The sequence below is a fragment of the Choloepus didactylus genome, chromosome 10 (genome assembly GCF_015220235.1).
Source record: "Choloepus didactylus isolate mChoDid1 chromosome 10, mChoDid1.pri, whole genome shotgun sequence".
Lineage (NCBI taxonomy): Eukaryota > Metazoa > Chordata > Mammalia > Pilosa > Megalonychidae > Choloepus > Choloepus didactylus.
This window is the reverse complement of record NC_051316.1, coordinates 6,940,568-6,956,640: the sequence shown is the minus strand read 5'-3', so window position 1 is coordinate 6,956,640 and position 16,073 is coordinate 6,940,568.

The window sequence follows — 16,073 nt, the reverse complement described above, 5'->3', positions numbered from 1 at the left end:
TATATATTTAACAATTTGTCTTGCTATTTCTTCTTTAGCCCACTGACTGTATAACAGTGCGTTATTTAACCTCCAGGTATTTTTTAATTTTCTGTCTCTGATGGTTATTGACTTCTAATTATATTCCATTGTGATCAGAGAATGTGCTTTGAATAATTTCAATTATTTTTTAAATTTATTGAGGCTTGTTTTATGGCCCAGCATATGATCTATTCTGGAAAAAGTTTCCATGAACACTGGAGAAGAATGTGTATCCTGGTGTTTTTGGATGAAATGTTCAACAAATGTCTGTTAATTCAAATTCATTCATCAGATTGTTTAGATTTTCAATTTCCTTATTGTTCTTCTGTCTGGTTGATCTATCTATGGGAGAGAGTGATGTATTAAAGTCTCCCACAATTATTGTGGAAACATTTATTTCTTCCTTTAGTTTTGCCAATGTTTGCCCTTGTATTTTGGGGTACATTGGTTGCATAAACAATTATGATTATTTCTTCTTGTTGAATTGTCCCCTTTATTAGTATGTAGTGACCTTCTTTGTCTCTCATAAAGTCCTTGCATTTAAAGTCTATTTTATCTGAGATTAATATTGGTCCTCCTACTTTCTTTTGGCTGTATCTTGCATGAAACACTTTTTTCCATCCTTTCACTTTCAATTTCTTTGTGTCCCTGTGTCTAAGATGAGTCTTTTGTGTGTAACATTTTGATGGTTCATATTTTTTAATCCATTCTGCCAATCTATATCTTTTTATTGGGGATTTTAAACCCTTTATATTCAATGTTATTACTGTGAAGGCATTTCTTGAATCAGCCATCCTATCCTTTGGCTTATGTTTACAGATATAATTTTCTCCTCTCTCTTTTAATATCCTTTAATGTATCCATACTGAATCTTCTTAGTTCTGTACCTTTCTCCATACCTCTCTCTCCTTTCTTTGTTTCTCTGTTTGTAAGGCTCCCTTTAGAATCTCAAGTAGGACAGGCCTCTTGTTAACAAATTCTCTCAGCATTTGTTTGTCTGTGAAAAATTTAAGCTCTCCCTCAAATTTGAAGGAGAGCTTTGCTGGATAAAGAATTCTTGTTTGGCAATTTTTCTCTTCCAGAATTTTAAATGTCATGTCACTGCCTTCTCACCTCCATGATGGCCACTGTGCAGTGACTGCTTAGTCTTATGCTCTTTCCCTTTAAGAGCTGGATTGCTTCTCTCTTTCTGCTTTCAGAACTTGCTCCTCTTCAGCATTTGACACTGTGATGAGAATATGTCTCAGAGTGGGTTTATTTGGATTTATTTTATTTGGATTTCACTGGGTATCTATGATTTGTGTATTTACATTGTTCAGAAGTTTGGGGAAGTTTTCCCAACAATTTCCTTGAATACTCTTCTTAGACCTTTGCCCTTCTCTTCCCTGTCTGGAACACCAATGACTCTTATATTTGAGCATTATATATTGTCCATCATATCCCTGATACCCATTTCAATATTTTTGATTTTCCCCCATTCTTTCTTTTGTTCTTTCACTGTCTGTTCTGTCCTCTTCAAGTGCACTGATTTACTGTTCATCTTCCTCCTATCCATTATTGTGAGTAGCCAGGATCTTTTTAATTTCATTGACAGTTTATTTCCATGAGATCATCTATTTTTATTTACTCTTGCAAATTATTCTTCATGCTCTTCTAGAGTCTTCTTCATGTCCTTTATATCCTTTGCCATGATCTGGTTGTTTGTCATTAGTTCTTTGATTAACTACTCCAGGTATTGTGTCTCCTCTGATCTTTTGATTTGGGTGTTTGCATTTGGATCATCCATATCTTCTGATTTCTTCATATGCTTTAAAATATTCTTTTGTTTTTGGCCACTTTGTATTTGCTTATTTTGATAGGGTTCATTTAGGATATGTAGACATATTTGAACAATTATCTCTAATTTGTCAGAGCTACAGATTTGTGTACTACCCTTTCTCTGACTAACCAGCAGGTGGCATCCACAACCCACCTATTTCCCTCAAGCCAGTTGTCCCCAATGTTTTCTTTGTGGTAGGTGGACATCTGTATCTTTTGGAAGTCCAATTGGTGCACCAAATTTCCATGTGTAGTTGGTTCTGCTTGCTCTGAATGTAGGGGTTGTGTCTGAGTAATTAAGAAGGGAGGGCAGTTTTAATAATCAAATCTTGCAGTTGTTCCTGGAGACTTCTAGTTGTTGTAGGAGCCCAACTTTTGCTTCAGTCTCCCCACAGTCTGTCTTGCCATGGACCCACAAGTCCCTGGTACTGGTGTATGATCCCTGGGAATTCCATGTGGTCCTGCCTCCAAGGGCTTCTTCATGGGGAGACAGCACAATGCCACAGGTGGGTGCAATCTGAAAGGGAAGTGCTGGGCTGCTGCATCACTCAGGGGTGCTCCCAGCTCACTGATAAATGGCTGTTTGGGGCATGGTTATTTTCCCTTTTTCACGGACCTCTGCCTTCCTAGCTCCAGGACAATTCACTGTGGGTGTTCAAAAGGCTATCATCCATGCCAGCTACTGAGGCATGTATGCATTTTGCAGGAAGAGCTTACTACCACACTGTGTTGTGCAGCTCTTGCTGCCTGATCTGCAACCTCTTTTGGGTTTTTAAACTAATCCCTCTCCAAAAACCAACCCCCAGTTTCTCTGGACCATGGCATGGCTGCTGGTTCTCCAGAAGGCTCATTCACTCATTTCAGAATGCAGACTCTTGGATTCACCAATTGCACAGTCCCTGTGGATTTACCAGAACTTGACCAGCCAGTGTGTCACTGGAACTGGTATTCTGCAGCACTTTCTGTCTTTTTCTAGTATTTTTATGGGGAATTTTTTTGCCCTGTCTCTCCTAATCTGCCATTTTCCTCCACCCAGTCAAAGGACTTTTAGTACAAGTTCATGGTTTCTTGGATAATATGATTTCATCAAAATTAGTAGGCAATTCCATGTTTAATCCTGACATTTCCAGATACAGATTTCTTTGTTTCTTTGTAGCTATACCACTCTCTACAGAAGGAAGCTAGTTTGCAATAATTTGAAATAGGTTAGGTGTGACGTTAACACCCATAATCTGATCTTTGCGTAACAGTTGACACCTAGTGATCCCTTATTGCCCAAAACCATTCTCAGTGTTCTCATTTTGGGGGACTGAGAAGCAGTGACCTTTCCAATCCTTTATTGTTCTTTGATGTCCCCAAACATAAACTCTCTCCTGGGCTCTGTATTTTTATTTCTCTTTGCAAACTAATTCTAACACAAACTCATCTTCTCTTCTGCCTTGTCAAAGGTAATCAACTTTATTATTATTTTTTTAATTATTATTAGGTTTTTCCCAACATCTTTTCCTGGACTTACAGTCTTGGTAAGCACTTTGTGTGCTATGGCAAAACAGGCATCTCCAGGGTTCTAATCTCAAATATTCATTTCTCTGACTTCCTCTGCAGGACTGACAAGTTAATGCCACTTATTTTAGTATTTTGTTAATGTAGCACTTTAAATTCATGTTTTCAAACTCTGTATTTTAAGAAACTCCCAGATCAAAGACTTAACACAAAGACTGATTTCTCATGACACAATACAAAAATAATGAACACAAAATTAAAATGATCTTTAGATCTGGGGAGTATGGGAGAAGACTGGGAATGGGGAGAGGCACATAGATTTCAAAATTATCGGTAATGTGCATTAGACTGGGTGGTGGGTACATAAACATTCATATGCTTTATATGACATATGTTAAACATATTCATTGGTATGTGTAAAATTTTTCATAATAAAAAGTAAAAATTGCACCAGCTGTCTTTTAAATCATGTTAGTATAAAACTAGGTACTTACAAGGAAAATGTGAACCATGTTTTCTCTCCTCCACTTTCAAATACAAGAAACTTCTCTCCTTTAAGGTTGTCTGTCTTGTGTTTATGATTTAGAAATGCCTCATGACTTCAAGTTGGCTAAAGGAAAATGAGTTACTTGGTGATTATAGTATCTCTTCTGACAATGGAGACCTAATTGGTGAATTCAGGGAGCTGCTTCATTTTTTTTTTTTTCCACTGGTAGTTACTTCACAAATCCATACTTTTTTCTTTTGATATCTTTTTAAATTTTATTTCAAAATAAATTCAAATTTATATAGAAACAGTTGCAAAAACAATACAAACCCCATACACAGAACTCCAGCATACCCTGACCCCCCTCCCCTGAAGCCCTGATCCACCAACTTTAACATGCTGTCGCACCACCATTTCTCTTTCCCTCCCTCCCTCCCTCCCTCTCTATCTATCATCCATCATCTATTGCTGTCTTTTGAACATATGAGAGCAAGCTGCACACATCATTGAACAAACACTATAATTCACATATACAATTCCCATGAACAAGAACATTTTTCTATGTATCCCATTAAGAGCAGTTAAGAAGTTCAAGAAATTCAACACTGATACAAAGCTCACATTCTATATTTCCTTTTTTTTTTCTTCTTATGTCTTAACTGTGTCCCTTTGAGCCTCCTGTCTTCAATCCTCAGATCTCATCCAGGATCATCCTTGGCATTCAATTGTCATCTATTTAGACTGTCTTTTTTTGTGGAAAAAATTGAAAAATTTTTGATAAGAACTATATAAAGGTGAGGGAATGGAGGAGTACAGGAACATAGTTTACATGTCCTATTGAAATTAAGTTGATATCAAAGAAAAATGAGATTGCTATGGATTTAAGAGGTTAATTTTAATCCCCACAGTAAATACAAAGAAATTATCAGAGAATATGGTCATAGAGAAGAAAAGTAGAGTATGGATTATGAGAAGTGGGGGCAGGGGTAATTACTTGACAAATCCATACTTTTTCATTGATAACTTTTTAAATTTTATTTTGAAATAACTTCAAAGTTATATAGGAACAGATGCAAAAACAATACAAACCCCATACACAGAACTCCAGCATACCATGACCCCCCTCCCCTGATGCCCTGATCCACCAACTTTAACATGCCTAAATCTTCCCATTCCACCCCTCCCTAGGATTCCATTAGTGGGATTAATCACATTTAGAATGTTGTAATGCTATCACCTTCCCACCATCCATTACTAGAAATTTCCCTTCATCTCAAACAGCAACCCTACACTCATTTCTTTACTTCCCATTACCACTTTCCACACTTCTCATAACCCATACTCTACTTTTCATCTCTATGGTTATATTCTCTGATAATTTCTTTGTATTTACTGTGGGGCTTAAAATTAACTTCTTAAATCCATAAAAATCTTGTTTATCTTTGATACCAACTTAATTTCAATAGGACATGTAAACTATGTTCCTATACTCCTCCATTCCCCCATCTTTATATAGTTCTTGTCAAAAATTACGTATTTTGTAGAGTCCAAAATCACTGATTTGCCATTAGAGTTTGTGTAATTTATATCATGTAGGAAGTAAATAGTGAAGTTACAAATCAAAAATTATTGACTTCTATTTGTATTCCATTGTGGTTGGAGAATGTGCTTTGAATATATTCAATTGTTTTGTTTTGTTTTTTTAATTTATTGAGGCTTGTTTTATGTCCCAGCATATGGTCCATTCTGGAGAATGATCCGTGATCACTAGGGAAAAATATGTGTCCTGGTGATTTGGGATGTAAGTTTCTATATATGTCTGTTAAAATTCTCTTTATCTATCTTTCCTTTCTTTGTTTCTCTGTCAGTAGGGCTTCCTTTACTATCTAAAATAGGCAGGTCTCTTATTGGCAAAATCTCTCAACATTTGTCTGTGAAAAATTTAAGCTCTCCCTCAAATTTGAAGGATAGTTTTGCTGGATAAAGTATCTTGGTTGGAAATTTTTCTCTCTCAGAATTTTAAATATCTCATGCCACTGCCTTCTCACCTCCATGGTGGCCACTGAGTAGTTACTACTTAGTCTTATGTTGTTTCCTTTGTATGTGGTGAATTTCTTTTCTCTTGCTGCTTTCAGAACTTGCTCATTCTCTTCAGGATTTCACAACCTGATCAGAATATGTCTTGGAGTGGGTTTATTTGGATTTATTCTATTTGGAGTTCACTGGGCATTTATGCTTTGTGTATTTATATTGTGTAGAAGGTTGGGGAAGTTTTCCCCAACAATTTCTTTGAATGTTCTTTCTAGACCTTTACCCTTCTCTTCCCCTTCTGAGACACCAATGAGTCTTAAATTTGGATGTTTTATTTTATCGATCATATCCCTGAGATCCATTTTGTTTTTTTTCTCCATTCTTTCTTTTGTTCTTTCATTTTCTGTTCTGTGGTCCTCTAGAACAGTGAGTCATTGTTCAACTTCCTCTAATATTGTATTATGAGTATCCAGAGTCTTTTTAATTTGGCCAAGTTTCTTTTATTTCCATAAGAGCTTCTATTTTTTTATTTACTCTTGCAATTTCTTATTTATGCTCTTCTAGGGTCTTCTTTAGGTCCTTTATATCCTGTGCCATGTTCTTCTTCATGTCCTTTATATCCTGTGCCATGTTCTCATTCTTTGATTGTAGTCCTTTGATTAATTGCACCAAGTACTATGTCTCTTCTGATATTTTGATTTGGGTGCTTGGGATTGTGTTCTCCATACCATCTGGTTTTATCATATGCTTTAAGATTTTCTGTTGTTTTTGGCTCTTCACATTTGCTTTGTTTGACAGGATTCTTTCAAGTTGTAAAAAATACCAATCTATTTTTTCAGATCTACAACTTGGTGGCATACACTTTCTCTAGCTAACTGGCAGATGGCATCTGCAAGTCACCTATTCCCCTCAAGTCAGTTCTCCTCAACTTCATCTTTGTGGAGTGTGGGGAAATGATTCTTGTGGGGTTCAATTTGTGAACTCAGTTTGTGTGTGTTGTTGGTGCTGTCTGCCCTGAATTTGGGGTGTGTGTCTGGGTGGTTAGGGAGGCAGAGCAGCTTTAGTAATCAAACCTTCCAGGTGTTCCCAGAGATTTAAGGCTGTTGCAAGAGTCTAAGCCATGGATTTTCTCTGTCGGTGACTCACAAGTCCCTGGCATTGATGTAGTGTCCCTGGGTTTTCCAAGCAGATCCCCCTTCTCAGCTGTGATCTTCCAGGACCTCTGCTGAGGGAAGGCTGTGCTACATCACAAGTGCATGCCATCCCTCAAGGGAAACCCCAGGCCACCAGGCCATGCAGAGGTTCTCTCAGTCTGATGCATAGATGGCCGAATGGGGCATCTCAACACCCTCCTTTTTGCACAGCTCTGCCTTCCCAGCTCTGGGACAACTAGCTGTGGGTGCATCCAAGGTCGCTGTCCATGGCCAATATTGTGACATGTGTGTGGTGCTTTGGGATACACTCCCCATCACACTGGATTTCCTGGCACAGCTCTGAGCTGTGGGTATGGCCCCAGGCAGGAGTGTCTCCAGCCCCCTAGGGAGCCAGCTGCAAGCAGCATGGTTTCTTTCTCCTTTTGGCTCTCCCCACTGCCCCCTGTCCCTGAGGGGATCAGCAGCACACTATCCTCCATGCCAGACACTGAGAGGTTGGCACAAACCAGTCCTGCCATGCTTCACTGTGTGGTTTTCACCATCATAACTGCAGCCACTCCTGGGTTTGTTTTTTTTTTTTTTAAAGAATTAGTCTGTCTACAAATGCCAATCCCCATTTTCCCCATACCACAGCACAGCTGTGGGACTTTCAGCAAGCTTACTCACTCATTTCAGAATGCAGACTCCCAGTTTCACCAATGCATGGTTCCTGTGGTTTTAGCAGACTGTGTCCAGCTGGTGCATCACTGAAACTGGTATTCTGGGACACTGGTTTTTATCTAGTATTTTTCATGGAGGTGTTGTTTTGCCCTGTCTCACCTAGCCACCATCTTAGATTCTCTCCAGGGAGCTGCTTCTGATGGTTCTTTGGTTTGGAACTCTGGTAGGGGTCCTTGAGGTTCATCAGCATGGCCACATTTGGCTTCACTCTGAAACTGACATGACCCAGGACCCTCACCCCTAGTTAGTCACTTCAGTTTAGCTCCACAAGTTCTGGTGAAGACATTTTGTTTACATTCAGTAGAACTAAATCCTGCTGTTGAAGGTGAATTGGGATATTGAATGATGAGAAAATTGAGACTTACTGCAATTTATTTCAGGGCATCAGTAGAGGTTGGTGCCATCCTTTGACTTTCATCACTGCCTAAGGTCAAATATTCCTAACTCATTGGGTAAAGCATGTATTTACTGATCACCTCCTTTTTATGAGATGTAAAGACATGCAGTCTAGTGAGTCTCAGCCTTATGCTATGGAAATATGATTATAATTGTTGAGCAGAGGTGTGGGATGAAATTAGTAAATTTTGCCTTCCTAGATTAACCGCAAAAGGAAAGCATGGGTCAGGTGTTGTGTGAGAGCCATCCCAAGCCAGGAAAAGTGAGACTATTCTGGATAAGAGCACCTAACAATGCAGTTGTCAGAAGAGAACTTTCCAGCTTGCAGAGAGGAGCCAGGGCAGGGAAAAGGAGTGTAAGCAGGAGGGTCTCCAGTTTCCTTTATGCAGGATAATAAGACAGGACATGTTTTAGGCTGAAATGAACCAAAGAAAAGCAAGAGGAAAAGGAATTCACAGCTGGGATGATCAGGGAAAGAAGTAGCCAGCACAATTCCCAAATCAGTGAAGTGTGCTCACAGAGGACTCTGATGCCATCCTTTGCAGGGGAGCTCAAGTCTTGCCTGGGACAAGAGCAATTTACCCCATCAACACTAGAGTTCCAGTGAAAGAAAAGTTATTCCATCTGGCTATGGGGCTCTAACACTGGGGCAGGTCTGGGGATATGGATAGGATGGGGGACCACAGGACACAATTAGGATACAGAAAGAATAGCTATACCTGATGAAGTGTTACTGGGATCTGTGTTGAGAGCCAGATTGGAGCAAGATGATATGGGCCCCAGTGCCATGCTGAGGAATGAGAAATTAATTTCATAATCAGAGGATGCACTTGTGCACTTTTAAATAGAGAAAAAATGGGATTAAAACTCAACCTTGGCTCTGAACTTTAACAAGTCCCTCCCCTGTGTTACCCCAGCATGAGGTGTACCATGTCCAGCTCTGATATACCAAGATTTTCATTTTTGGTGCCTGCAATACTTTCCCTTCTCTCTAAACCTCATCTTTATCTTTCCACTACAGAATGGGTGGCATTGTGAAACAGAGGACAGATAACAGGCTGGGAGCTAGAAAGACCTGAACCCAAATCCACATGCACCCCTCAATCTTGAAATCACTTTGCTTCATTTTTTTCATTCAGAAGGCATGTGCCTGCTAAGTGAGGGCATTTTTCTGGGCCATGGTATGAGGATAGTGGACAAGACAGACAAATTCTCTGTCTTGCAGAGGAAATACAAGTAAAAACAAATATGCAATGAAACATGAGAAAAATATAGAGAAAAAGTAGAGTATTGGGCTAGACACTGATGGCATTGTCCGAGGAGTTGAAGAAATCTACAAGAAATCTAAAGGAAAGGAGAAACTTGGGTGTCTGGTGGGGAGAACATTCCAGCAGACAGAAGACAAGTGCTAAGGTTCTAGCTTTGCACTGAGCTGGGTCTGTGGGTCCGGCAAGGAGGCCAGGTGACCGGGAAGCCTAGAAAGGCAGCAACAGGCTAGAGGTCATCCATCTATTTGTTGCACTTGGAGAAGTCTGGATAGTTTTTTGAATAGAATGTTTTGAGAAGGGGAGTGTATTCTGATTTATATTCTAAAAGGTCACTCTGACTGTTCTTTGAAGAACTGCCTGACACAGGTAGGGGCAAACGTGCAAGTAAAAATCACTTTTCTCAGCTAATATTATGAAAATGTCCTTGTTTATGCTCCTATAATAGAACCTAATTGTTTACTTGAGGTATGGCAGATTCTTGGATTTAGCAGTCCCCAAAGAAGGTAAGCATGCTCTTCAATAGAACAGGTATTCTGGAAGGGAATTTTGAGCATTAATAAATGTAAAACTTATTGGTGGAAATAATTCAAATTAGTTAATTCTCTGGCTTTCAAGTCACTTGGTTGAGAACATTCTCTAAATCTTTGAAAGGGTGGACAATTTTGTAATCTCTAAGGTCTCCACTGAGTTTTAAATTTCTGTGATTTTGAGAACAGGCCAGGTGAGCCACAGTATGGACACAGTTTATCTAGAATGACTCTTATATGATAGCTGGATGGGAATTTTCCAAACTTCTCAATCATAGTTCTTTGGGCTCTAAAAACCTGATACTCAGCCTATATGCATATTGTCAGAAATACACAATAATTTTGAGGACAAATTAAGCATAAACTATGGAAATGAGTTATTTTTAAATGAATTGACAACAATTTCTAAGACAGATGATTTAAATTGTTAATTTTGAGTTCAAGTTTTAAAAGTATATTTCTCTATGTTGGGATAGAAAGAAAGCCAAGCAGAATTCTCTCTCAATCTTTTTGTATTTTCTGAGTCATCATATTCACTTTTCCATTAAAAGTAGATATTGATACTCTTGGGAACAACAGAGCATCCATCTACCCATTTGTCCCCAATGACATATAAGTGAGCTTGATTCAAAAAGTTAAAAATGATACAGAAATTAAATGGTTTATGCTGTATCTATTTTTTAATTAAGAGAGTCTATAAGCAGGGTGTCTCAACCTTGGCATGGATCACATTCTGGGCTGGATAGTTCTGTTTAGGGGTCAGTCCTGTGCATTGCAGGAGGTTTACCAGCAACCCTGATCCCTACCCACCAGTTGCCCATCACACATCTCTTCAGATGGGAACCACTGATTTATAGTAAATACTTTTCATGTACGAAGAAAACTTTCTTTTTCTTTCTTTTCAGAGATTGGAAACTTAAATCTCTAAGTTGATTCTTATGAAGCTTAGAATCTTGGATTCTAGATATAGATGATATCATCTTTCTTTCTTCCCCTCACCAAAGGAGTGATTTCTTCCTCTTACATCATCTCAGGGGCACTATCCACTTAAATCTGAACTCAATGAATCTGCATTAGTTTCAACAATGCCTTTGGGATTATTAACTTAGTACTTGCAATATCTAGTCCCTGGATGTGGGTTAGGGTGTCTGCACCCAATTACACCCTTGTCCTGTACTGGTCAGCAAACTTGATCTAGAAAAGCTTATTTCCTAGTTAATTAAAAAAACAAAAAAGAGCCAAAATACATATTTATTAAAATGTGTATACTGTCACCAAAATCACAGCAAACCCCAGTGATGGGTCTGCAGGCTCCCCTGAGTTGAGTCAGGCCACAGAACTCAATGCCAGCCACTCTAGAACCCCTTGGGGGGCACAACTACCAACCACTGTCCACTGCCGGGGGTGGAGGTCCAAAGAGTGAACTCCTGAATTCTAATTTCAAGTGGGTCTAAGGGTCTGGGCCAATCCAAAGTGAGTGGTTTTAGCTGATCCTATCAGGTCCCCCAGCCACCATATAGAAGTCACAGTAGGTCCTCAGAGCAAAGGGGAAGGATGGCAGGACCCGAGGTCTTCCTATTGCCTCACATTTTCCAGTTGAGAACATGGGGGCAATATTGGTTAAATCTCGGGACAAAATGAAGTGCTTCAAAAATGTTACATTTCTTTATGCATTGGCAATAACTCACATAAAAAGCCCTTGGCCTTCTTATCTACTACCTATCTCTGTCTAGGAAAGAGGAGAAAAGCACAAGCATCTGCCAGTTCCTAACCTTCAAACCCGGAAGCCTCCCACGAAAGGCCCTGGAACCCAGGGCGGTGAAGCCAGCAAGGTGGTGCACCCGTCGAGGCCAGGGTGGACCGCGCCATCAAACTGGCCACCGGAGCCGCACGCCCCAGGCCCGGGGCTCTTCCTGGAGCCCCAGGCCTGGGTGGCTGGGCCAGGAGGGTCACATTTATGGCTCGAAGGATCCTGCAAGGCGGCAGCTGGGGGCACCGAGCAGGGTTGGTTAGGTGCTGCATTGGGAGCCCGCGTGACCCCAGGAAGAGCCCCTGGGGCTGGAAGCTGGGTTGTGCTCCTCCAGGGCGGGTGCCCCCAGCAGGGGGAAGCCAACCGAAGTGCGTGACAAAGAAGAACCTTCCCCGGTGCGGGCCTTGGCGGCGCTTTTGGGGGGCCAAGCTGAGTGGGCGTGGAAGGGCCTGCAAGCGTCCGGTTGCACCTGCCTGCCCGGCACCACCAGGAAGTGTTAAGAAGGAGCGTTGGAGGTGGGGGAGCGCTCCCCAAGCGGGGGCCGCACATGTTGAAAAACAGATGGTATTGGGGAAAACTATAATCAAGGCAAACTAAAGTCTGTAGATAACAGTAACATTGTAATATGTTCCCATTAATTGTAACAAAGGCAATATGCCAAAACTAAATGTGTATGATGGGGGATACACGGGAGGGGTATGAGATTCTTGGCATTGCTATTGTTGTCTGACTTATTTATCGTATTTTATTTTAATTTTATTTTTTCTTTTGTTACTTTTAGTTGTCATTTTTTTCTGTTTTCATATTTTTACTTTTTTTTTTTTTCCATATATCTCTCTTTCTTTGTGGAAGAAATAGAAATGTCCTCATATTGATAGTGGTGGTGAATTCATAACTATGTGCCTATACGGGGAACCTTTGATTGTTTACTAAGGTTGGAATGAATGGTGTGTGAACAACACTTACCTAGAATTCTGTGTAACCATTATGTTATTTAGTTTTAAATACTGGCAGAAGACCAGGTACAATTCTCTTCCATGATGTTTTCCAGAAATGAAAACTTAATTTCAGAATAGAACTCACTTACAATTCTGTATAACCACCATGTAACTTAATTTTGAATACTGGGTAAAATACCAGTTCTATTCTCTTCTGTGGTGTTTTCCTGAGCAGACAACTCACTTTAAAATGAACACTCCCCTAGAATACTTTGCAACCATTATGTTACTTTGTTTTGAATAATGGTGGAATACTTTGTTTTGAATAATGGTGGAATTCCAGTCACTTTTATGGTGTTTTCCTGATCACAAAACTCACTTTCAGATAAACAGTCACCTGGAATTCTGTGTAACCATTGTATTTATTAATTTTGAATTCTCTGTGAAATACCAGTTCTTTTCTCATCTATGGTGTTTTCCTGAGCTGAAAACTCACTTTCAGAAGAACACTCACTTAGAATTCATTGTAAAAATTACTTTACTTAGTTTGAAATTGTTGTGGAATACCAGTTCTGTTGATTCCTATTATGTTTTACTGATCCGAAAGCTCACTTTAAGAACACTCACCTTGAATTCTTTGTAATCATATATTACTTAGTTTTGAATACTGGTGGAATACCAGTTCCATTCACTTCTATGGTGTTTTCTAGATTTGAAAACTCACATTCAGAAAAAGACTAACCTAGAATTCTATGTACCCATTATATTTTTGAGTTTGAAATCTTTTTGTAATACCAGTTCCATTCACTTCTATGGTGTTTCCTGAGCAGAAAACTCTACCAGAAAACCTTCACCTTGAATTCTTTGTAACAATTATGTTTTTTAGTTTTGATTACTGGGTGAAATACTAGCTCCCTTCATTTCTATCATGTTTTCTTGAGTTGAAAACTCACTTCCAGCAGAACACTCACCTAGAATTCTGCATAAACATTATGTTACTCAATTTTGAATACTGGTGGAGGACCAGTTACATTCTCTCCTATGGTGTTTTCCTGAGCTGAATACTCATTTTCAAAAGAAAACTCACCTAGAATTCTGCGTAACCATTGTTACTTAGTTTTGAATACTGAGTGAAAAAACTGTTCTGTTCTCTTCTATTCAATATCCAAGTTGCAGGATCATATGGCAACTCCATTCTTAGTACCTTCAGATGGGCTGCACCATTCTACATCAAGAAAAATGGTGATTGGATACATCCCTTTCTCCACCTTTTCTCCAGCACTCATATTCTGTTTATTTTTAGATGGTTTCTTTCACACACCATACATTCCATCCTAAGTAATCATCCTAAGTTCCCTGTGTAATCATATAGTTCAGCATTCACCAACACTATCTATATAGGGACATTTCCATTTCTCCCACAAAGAAATAAGAAGACATGAAAAAATTAAAAAAAAATAAAATAGAAAGAAATAGAAAAAACAGCTCAATAGTGACAAAAGAAAAAATAAAATGAAAATAAAATACAATAAAAAAGGCAGACAACAACACTGTAAGGTAGTTTGGTTTGAAAGATGGGCAACAGAGCCAAATGGACAGGTATCAAGGGAAAGTTTTATTTGAGAGAAGCCACAGGGTAGCCCCTAATGGCAGAAAGGCTGCTCAGAGGGGAAAGTGTGCAGTCAGGTGGTAGGATTTCTTTTATATGGCTTTTTGCTAATCAAGAGGTTAGAGGGTGTAAGGTATGTGAATTTTGGCCAATAGGGGGTTACACATGGTTTTTCTTATAACTTTGTCAATGCCTGGTTTGTGCATTTGAATAGATGTAAGGGATGGAATAAACTTGTGAAGGAAAAGGAGGGGGCAGTGATGGGTGAGAAAAATGGAAGTGGAATGAAAAAGGGGAAAGGGAGGGGGAAGCCATGTGAGGCTTGGTCTGATCTGCAGCATTGTTTTACAAAACAGGGAAATGGAAGAGGGGCCCAGGGCCCAGACCTAACAAACACCAACATCAATAATCCCATACCCTTCCCTTATATCCCCATCTTATAGGCATTTAGATTTGGTATATTGTCTTTGTTACAATTAATGGAAGCATATTACAATGTTACTGTTAAATATAGACCCTAGTTTGCATTGATTGTATTTTTTTCAATATCACCCCATTTTTAACACCTTGAAAAGTTGGCATTCATGTGTGCTCCCTCATGTAAAAACATATATGTAAATTTATTAAAAATCATTGACCACTCTAAGTTTCACTAAGTTATACAGCCCCAGTCTTTATCTTCTCTTTCCTTCTGGTGTCCTATGTGTCCTAAACCTTCCTTTTTTCAATTGTATTTACAGTCATCTTTGATCAGGGTACTTGCATTATTGTGCTACCATCATCAAATCCCTCTGTCCTGTCTTTTCCTATCTGCCTATAGTATTTCCTGTGGAGCAGATATAGTATTTCCTTTGGAGCAGATATCTTGTTCACAACTCTCTCAGTGTCTAAAAATATGTAACACTCTCCCTCATTTTGGAAGGACAGTTTTGTAGAATTCTTGGTTGGCAGTTTTTCTCCTTCAGAGTCATATATATATATATACTACTGCCTACTCAACTCCATGATTTCCACTGAGAAATCAGCACAGAGTCTTATCAAGCTTCCCTTGTATGTGATGTATCACTTCTCTCTTACTGCTTTCAGAATTTAAGCACAAAACTCACAGAGAGTTTTCCATGAAATTCCTTTGTCAATTAGATTTAGTTTAGAATATTGGGTGAAATACCAGTTCTTTTACTTCTGTGGTGATTTTCTGTACAGATAATTCACTTTAAGCAGGACATTCACCTATAATTCTCTGTAATCATGTCACTTAGTTTTGAATACTTGAGGAATTACCAATTCCACTCTCTTCTATGGGGTTTTCCTTAGCTGAAAACTGAATTTCAGCATAACACTCTCCAAGAAATCTGTGTAACCCTTATGTTACTTAGTCTAAAAGCTTCATGGTGTACCAGGTCCATTTACTTCTATGGTGTTTTCCTGACCTGAACACTCATTTTCAGAACACCCACCTAGAATTCTGTGTAACAATTTTGTTACTTAAAAGAGTGTTGGTGTAACACCAGTTCCACTCACATTTAAAGTTTCATCAGCTGAAATCTCATTTTCAAAAGAACACTTACCTAGAAATCTATGGGAACATTATGCTACATAGTTGAAATCTTTGTGGAATACCAGTTCTGTTTACTACTATGGTGTTTCCATGAGCCAAAAGCTCACTTTCAGCTGAACACTCAACTAGAATGCTGTGTAACCATTATGTTACTTAGTTTTAAATACTGGGTGAAATACTAGTTTCATTCACCTATATGCTTTATTCTTGAGCAGAAAACTCACTCTTAGGAGAAAATTTACCTAGAGCTCTGTTTACAAATTATGTTAATTGGGTTGAATACTGGTTAAAAT